This window comes from Daucus carota, chromosome 3, assembly GCF_001625215.2.
Source record: "Daucus carota subsp. sativus chromosome 3, DH1 v3.0, whole genome shotgun sequence".
NCBI lineage: Eukaryota > Viridiplantae > Streptophyta > Magnoliopsida > Apiales > Apiaceae > Daucus > Daucus carota.
The window spans coordinates 12,611,782-12,620,233 of NC_030383.2; the positions used below are offsets into that span (position 1 = coordinate 12,611,782).

The following is an 8,452-nucleotide window of genomic DNA, read 5'->3' on the forward strand; positions in this document are numbered from 1 at the left end:
ACTATGCTTTGAGTTTCAGGCAGATATGTGGTATTGTGCTAAATTAGCTGATTTTTGTTGAGTTCTCTGTAGTTTTGAATTCGGATTTGTCATTTTTAGTTTTTCTTTCGATCGATTTTGAGAATTTTATTATTTATAGTATAAATTATGTATTTTTGTTGGTTCTATTGTAGAGTCAAAATAATATTTTTTTTTCCTAAATATCTAATTTTGTGGTAGTTTTCGTTCCACAGTAGAACCAAATAATGTTTTACAAATTAGTTCCAAAGCTAGAAGTTTTGATTACAAACTATTTAGAATCAATTAATTTTGCCTGGTTCTGTTGTAGAATCAAATGAATTCGATTTACTAATAAGCTTTGAGATGTGATGTTCTTTATTTCTCTCCCTCTCTGTTGATATTGATTTGTTAAATGTTGAATTTTAAGTTTTATTATTCATCATATGTCTTAGTTCAATTTATATTATTTTTTGCTAGTCTTGTTCTGGAATCAAATTAGTTTGTTTTAATTTTCAATTTTTAGCTATATTGTTGCTTTGGTTCTACTGTGGGAATCATTTTTTTGTAAATACTGCAGTTTGAGTAAATACTGCAGTTTGAGATTATTCCTTGAATTTTGGTTCTGTTGCAGTATCAAGATAGTGGATTTATTAAAATTTAATTTCTGCATAGTTTTGTATCATAGGTTTGGTTCTACTATAGAATCTTTTGTAACAGAGTTCTAATTGGAACCATTATGTCTGGATGGTAAATATTTATGCTTCTGTTGTAGAATTAAGACATTGCTCTTCTCTTGATTTTGTAATTATGCTTTGCAGACTATTGCGTAGTAGAAATGTAGTTGGAACAATTTAGAGAAAGTACCATTAAAGTGTTTGTCTATTTACTATTATACCACGCAAGTTCCCTATGGATTTAAAATAATAGGTGACTATAAGTATACTATATTTAATTTCAGGTTTTCAAGTGTTTTTTCTTCGGGTTTCCTCCCCGCCAGGAAGTGTCTGCTAATCATTATTTGGCTCAAGGCTTTGCTGACAATGACATCTCAAGAGGTAAGTGAAGATTTTCGCTAGTATGAACTTAGAGATTATAAATAATTTTAAGTTTGTTTTGAGTGATTATTATGTGCTTTTTCTATAATTAACTTTGATGATTGTACAAATTTTGTGTCCCTTTATCTCAATGCAGAAAATGCTAGCTTGAAAGATTCTATCCAAACTATTAAAAATGTAATACTACCAATGTTGGGACAGATTTCGGTCCTGTTAGTGCAGACTTAAAACTAAACAAAGACCAAGCAGTCTGTCTGATTAGTGAAGGTTCACAAACTGTCTGGTGGGCATGATAACCAAAAAAGTGAATTTTATAGTTAGGGGTCATGTAATTTAGTTACGATATGCTTAAACACAACAATAGTGACTAACCAAGGTGTGCTTGCGAAAATAGCCTAACCTCTTTATTTGTAGTAGTAATAAAGTCTGCCTACATCTCAAACTTATTCACGAGTGATATATGCAAGGGATGTTTGGATTGATGCGGTTCAGTTTAGTTATTATTAATTGTAAACTTGGCTTATTTATTAGAAATGTAAGCGTAAGAAAGCCTCTCTTGTCTCAGAATGTATTATGTGACACCAACACAAAACTGTCAATTCTGCTCACTTGAATAACGTATAAGTTTTGCTGATTGTATATATACATATGTTTGATATCTGCCACGTTGTTACATTTAGGTCACAATATCACTGCTGTATTTTTTTTTACCAGGGTACAATAATCCATACTCCATGGGAGGTTGCATAACCAAGGTAATTTATAATTGGATGATATTGATCAACTCTTGAATTTTTTTTTATTGGAGTTTATTTTCTCTACTTCGTTTTCTTCTTTGGTTTGGTTGCATCATTTGTGCACTTTATAGCTTTTGCTTATTCATTCTTATCTCCAATTATTGCTCTAGTTCGACGACATTGTGGCAATTGAAGTTTATGTTGTCTAGTTATACCTTTAGCAGAAACTTAACATAAGCTTTTATGGCTTTCTTTGATGCTTATAGATTATATGGCTTTTCTTGTTCTATTCATATCATTACCTTAAGTCATTAACTACATTTCTGTTTTTCTATTTTGTCCATTTGATAGATTTTCAGAAAAGGCCTTCAAGTTTTGTGCAGTTTTGATTATATTAGTTGTAATTTACGTTTCATCATAGTTGAGTTTTGTTAAATTATTTGTAGCTTTGCAATGGGATTTGTTATTTTTAGTTTCTCTCTCGATTTTTTGAATTATATAATTTACACTATAAATTGGTTCTATTGTAGAGTCAAAATAATAACTTTCCTAAATATCTAGTTTTGTTATAGTTTTGGTTCTACTATAGAACCAAATAATGTTTTACAAATTAGTTCCAAAGCCAGAAGTTTTGCTTACAAACTATGTATTCTTTCAGATTATATTTTTTACTTGATTCTATTATAGAATCAAAGTAGAAAGTAGAACACATATTGGGGGAAATGTGTGTGGCCTTTTTTTTTTTTGTGATAGTGTCTAGTAAACAAATGTTACTGAAATGAGTATAATTTGTTTGCCGGTAATTGCTGATATCATATGTGTTAAAACTTAAAAAATAAAGTAGATCTAGTTCGCATTTCACTATAATTCGTGGTTAGAAAAAGGATATTTAGTAATTTTTAGAAAGGGTGAAATGGTGGTAATGGTTCAAATAATCTTTTGACCCTGGTGTACAAGATATTCTATCAGTCATCGTATCAGAACAAGTCGGTTCACCATTTTAATGCGATACAATGACAACAACCTATGAAAAAGGCACGTTGGAGTTGGATGCATTTGCAGTAAATTTTGATGCAATACAATGTAAAATAATGGCCGGGCCTTTGCATATGGTATTGTTTGTTGGTATGGTTAATTGTAGTTGAACAAATGAAGCTTGCTACAATAAGAAGAACAATGAATTATGCTACCTACTGAGAAGATGCCGCAACACAATGATTGTAAGCCTGTTCAGCATTGTTAGAAAGAGTGAAAACAGAATTATGAACAAGGGTGTCCCTGCTAGTGTTTTACGCAATGGTTTGATTAATCTTTCGGCCTTGTTATCTCATGTGCATCTTCTGTAATGTTTAAGACTTTTGTTTCATGACTTCAATGATGTTGTGCATTATAAATAAACTATGGATTTTTGTTTCTTACCGGGGAAAGGCTTCGTGATGTCTAGTAAGCATGCAGAAATTTTGACTATATATGGGAGAATTACAATTTATAAATGGCTTAGTTTTTGAATAGCCAGCTTATTACAGTTTCGTAACAAAACAATATTGACAGACACATTTGAGTTATGATCGATGTTAGGGAAGGCACATTGAGATGTGGAGCAACAGAGTATGCATCTTACTTCTTTTGCTGTGAAGGGAAGAAAGGAAATGGATGGATCTGACGGCTCATTTCACGAAAATTTTGGAGAGGGAAAGAAAATATCAGGAGCCTGAGGAAGTGGAAATTGCGGAGGATCTTAATTATTTCTTGATTTGGGTTCCTCTAGGAAGAAGGGACTCGAGAGGGGCGAGTTTGAGTGGCTCCAACAGCAACATTCCTGCCCCAAACAACACTTTACAGACAATACTAACTAAATCTAAGCTACAAGGACTTGACATAGTTGATCTTGAGGCACTATCCGGTATGTTTTGCTGATATTTTGTAGTGCATATGTCATAATTTGGACTATTAAACTATAATCCATGTTATTATTTTATTTTTTAAGACTCTGTTATGATCATACAGGAAGTCACACAATGGGGAAAACAAGGTGCGTCAGCTTCAGGCAGAGACTTTACAATCAATCAGGCAATGAACATCCAGATTATGCATTAGATCTGCGCAACTCAGTACTCACTGCCTGAGATCTGGTAGTTGACCAAAACTTTTTCTCTCTAGACTTTGTTTCACCAAAAAAATTCGACGACCACTACTTCATGAACCTGCTTGCTTCAAATGGCCTATTAAAATCTGACCAATTTCTTGTGACCAAGAATGAAGCTTCCCTTGAGCTAGTGCGAAAACACACAGAGTACAATCAGGAATTTTTTGAATAATTTGCCAAGTCATGATTAAGATGGGAAACATTTTTCCACTGACTAGTATGAGGGGAGAGATCAGGAATAGTTGCAGGAAGATTAATACTTAAGAAACACCGTATCACTTGAAAAAATTACTGTCTATGCATTCCTAGTTTTCACCCTTTTTACCCTTTTGTTTTACCTTGTAATCAACCTTGATTTTCTACATTGAATTCTGTACTGGACTTCCAGTCCTTTAGATTTATAGGCATCTTTATGAAACAGTTTTATTATACTTTTATCATTCTATGTATCCGTCTAGTTTTACCTTAATATTTTTCAACTTCTTAACTTTTGCTCCTACTCAGCTAACATATCTATAATTAAATTTTGCCGAATAATTAAACATACATGTCCTGCAAATTCGATTACAAACGTTTATTAGGATAATTATTGACAGCTTTTTAGTTAAAAAATAAAAAAAAATTGTTTTATTTATTTACTTCATAATAATAAAAATATTCTAATTTTATTGTTAATTACAAACTACTAATATAGGAAGACTTATCCTGATTCTATTATAGAAGCAAAATAACAAACAAACATTTGTTAAGTTATTTTAATTAATAAGTTTGAATCTATAATGGAATCAATTTATTTTTTCTATAACGTGAACATTTGTCAAGTTATTTTAATTAATAAGTTTGAATCTATAATGGAATCAATTTAATTTTTCTATTACGTGAGTATTTTTATGTCGTTTCTTTCTAGCTTCCAGTTAAATTTTGGGGTTGTTTTTTGGGTTTTAGAAAAATATGTCACGACATTTCATTTATTTTTGGGGTTCTCCTCTGGATTTTACAAAAATACGGGACATGGGAGGACAAAAATACTTTTGTGTCGCTCCTTTTGGCTTAACAATTAATTTTAGGGGTTATTTTTTTTGAATTGATTCTAGTGTAGAACCAAATTAATATTGAACTATATTAATATTCAGTTTTATAATTTTAGTATGGAATATGTATCAAAATTTCTCATTTTTTGTCAATATATTTAATTTTAATTCATTTATAGAACCATTTTAATTTTTTATTTTTGTGTAGAAATGTAACAAAATTATTATTTTTTTTGTCAATATATTTTTTTAAATTCTTGTTTTTTTTGTCACAATTTTAAATTCTTGTTTAGATATGAAGCTACTACAAAATCATAATTCACAGTTGACATATATTATAATTGAAAAATTGATTCTATTACAGAATCAAACTAGTCCATTATGTAGTAGAATTTTTAAATTTGCAAGGAAAATATATAGGAAATCTCAAAGAAAATTCATTGCAAATTATAATAAATAAATAATAAATAAAGTTGCAAATGTTTTGATTAAAATATTATGCATTAGTTTTCATAAGAAGGCAAGAAAATTTTCTTATCAACTTGAATGTGTATGTAAAGATTACCAGAAAGTCACAAAGACTGTTTACAAAATGCCTGTACACTGAAAGATTAAAGTGGTGCTCTAAGCCTCTAACTAACTCTTGACAAGAAGAATAATTAACTTTAGTCTCCTATCGCACATCCTAACTATACCAGAAGTCCACTTTTAACTCCTTATGAGCTCCTGATGAGCTCATCAGGAGCTGATATATCCCATTTTCAAGAGTGGATATTGCTATTTCTTTTTTTCAATTGTGGATAATCTGCTGCAGAGTGACATCAAGAAACAGATCCATTCTTTGCTGAAGATGCCTGAGACAGACAAAAATCTCAACACTATTTCTCGACACTGAAGTCTTGCTACTTATCAATAAAGATTTTTTTTCATTTTAAACTGAATAAAGGGAATTTGGTTAAGAAAAGGGGACACTGAAACTCAGATGAGGAATAGGAGCTCCAAAAAATATTGCTACAAAACCGTCGAGCTATAAGTAAAGACAAGGCAATGTACAAAACCGTCTTGCTAAAAGGTTTAGTTCAATTTAAAAATATAAACTGAATATATGTAAAATCCATAAAGGCAGAATGCAATATTCAAAAGCACAAGTCATTAGCTTCAACTTTACATTTCTAGGTTGCAAACAGTACCACTACTTATTGCATTCCAGCTAGTAGCATGACAGAAATCAGCCAACTTCATTTCTCAACCTTCTTAGCACTGGTGCAAGTATTGAGTTGGGATCAACAACAGTCACCAGCTCATACATGACCAGAGAAAGGTTATTGTCCTTCATGACTTAAAACTAAACAGGTTTGGTGACCTCTTAGCAACCTCATTTGTCAACCTCGCCTCATGCTTCCTTATTCATATCTATCTTTGCATTTCTTATAATTACACTCATACCATGCTTCATCCCATCAACTGTGCACAATATTTTCAACCAACATTTTAGACACAGAAAATATAACCAAAACAAATCAAGACAAAGTTGATATATAAAACTAGACCTTAAAAAAATCAAGCAAATTGATTGTGAAAACCAACTATAATCAAATCTCACACCCGTATTTATATTCTTATGAAAGAGAAACTTCCATGAGACAGATAAAACATGGGAAAAACCATTTTCCTATAGATGCATACCTTGAGTGGAAACTGAAGCTTTGTGGCCTTTGTTATCCATAGCGTATAACAAGCTCAATCCCCATGTAACACTGTGAGGTAATTATTTTGTAGTAAAATCATAATATCACTTCTTTAAAGTAAAACAGAATGATTGAGAAGTTCCATGAATCTTAATTCAACCATCTAAAAAGAACAGGAGCGTTAGTTAAGGAAGGCTAACTAACGCTCCTGTTCTTTTTAGATGGTTGCATCATACAATAGAACAACTACTGAAATTGAATTTTGGTTGTACCCGTGGAGCTAAAGAACATCCTTTCTCTGTGCAGCAAAACCAACAATCCCAAGTTAGTAGTTTTGATTGTATAAAGTATAAACTGTAAAGTCAGTGTCTTGTTTGTTATCATGTAAACTGGAAAAACAAACATGTTTATACTTGCACAAACAAAATAGAGAAATAGAACATGACCTCTTCAAAACGAGATGCCTTTAGTATTACAATCAGAATATAAAAATAAAACAAACAACAGAAGTATTTAACCTCGGTCCAATTACTCTGTTCCATAAATTCAAGAAATAACGACAAGAAATGTTTATACAAAATTAATAGCCTAAAATCAATACACTTGTGTATACTATTTAGGTCTACCCAAAAAAAGTTAATTAGGCAAATGAAAACAGCAATGCCACCAACATATAAATAATAGACCCTATTTTGTCAATTTGTATAAACATACGTACAGGAATATTTTGTATCTGCTACATAAATTTTGGTTCTATTACAAAATTTTAGTTTTAAAACACCTTGCACTATAGAACACAATTCTACAAAATTTGGTTCCCTTATGGCATCGTAATTTATCTATTGCTCCATAAATTTTGGTTCCATTACAGAATCTTAATACTAAAACACCTTGTACTATAGAACCACAATCCAACATAGAAATAGTAGACCGTATTTTGTCAATTTCTATAGACATACGTACATGAATATTTTGTATCCACTACTCCATAAATTTTGGTTTCATCACAAAATTTAAGTTTTAAAACACCTTATACTATAGAACCACATTTCTATAAAATTTGTTTCTGTTATGGAATCAAAATCTATCTACTGCTCTATAACATCTGGTTCTATTACAGAATATTAACATTAAAACACCTTGTACTATAGAATCACAATTCTACAAAATTTGATTCTGTTACAGAAGCATACTTTATACCTTAAATTTATACACAAATTCCATTAACCGCAGCATCAACTAGTTAATAAAGACATGATATACATATGCTTCTATTGTAGAAGCACAACTTTACAAATTTTGATTCCATTACTGAACATTTATTTTAAAACAAAAATAAGCATTAAGTAAATTCATACAAAAATAATTTCACAAGACTACAACAATGCTTCTACTCTAGAATCACAATTTTACAAAATATGGTTCGAACCCTAAATTTTTAAACAACACACATAAAAATCAAATTAATCATCTAATTGTATAAAGAATCAGAAGTATTAAATTGATTCAATCTTATAAACACATATGCATGTAGAATCATACCAAATCTACAAAAAAGATATACATACGCATATATCTTTTACAATTTTTCATGAAAAACAAGTCGAAATCAAGAATCGGTGATAATTAGTGCCTTTTCCCAGTATATCAAGCTCGATGCTCGCGATAATTTACCGAAACAAGTTCAATTTGAGAATCTATACTTACGATAACATCCTTGTTTTGCTCTCTTCCTCCATGTCGCGCTCCCACTGGCTCTCACCCACGCGATTTCTCTCTATTGTAAGTGCGTGTA

General features: G+C 31.0%; 1 long non-coding RNA gene across 1 annotated transcript; it reads right to left on the reverse strand.

The window, feature by feature from the left end:
- Nucleotides 1–5,941: 5,941 nt before the first annotated feature.
- Nucleotides 5,942–8,452, reverse strand: LOC108213857 (uncharacterized). Its single transcript, XR_010289528.1, has 4 exons — nucleotides 8,365–8,452; nucleotides 6,930–6,955; nucleotides 6,656–6,726; nucleotides 5,942–6,433 (listed from the first exon to the last, which is right to left on the reverse strand). It is a non-coding gene; the product is annotated as an uncharacterized LOC108213857 (long non-coding RNA).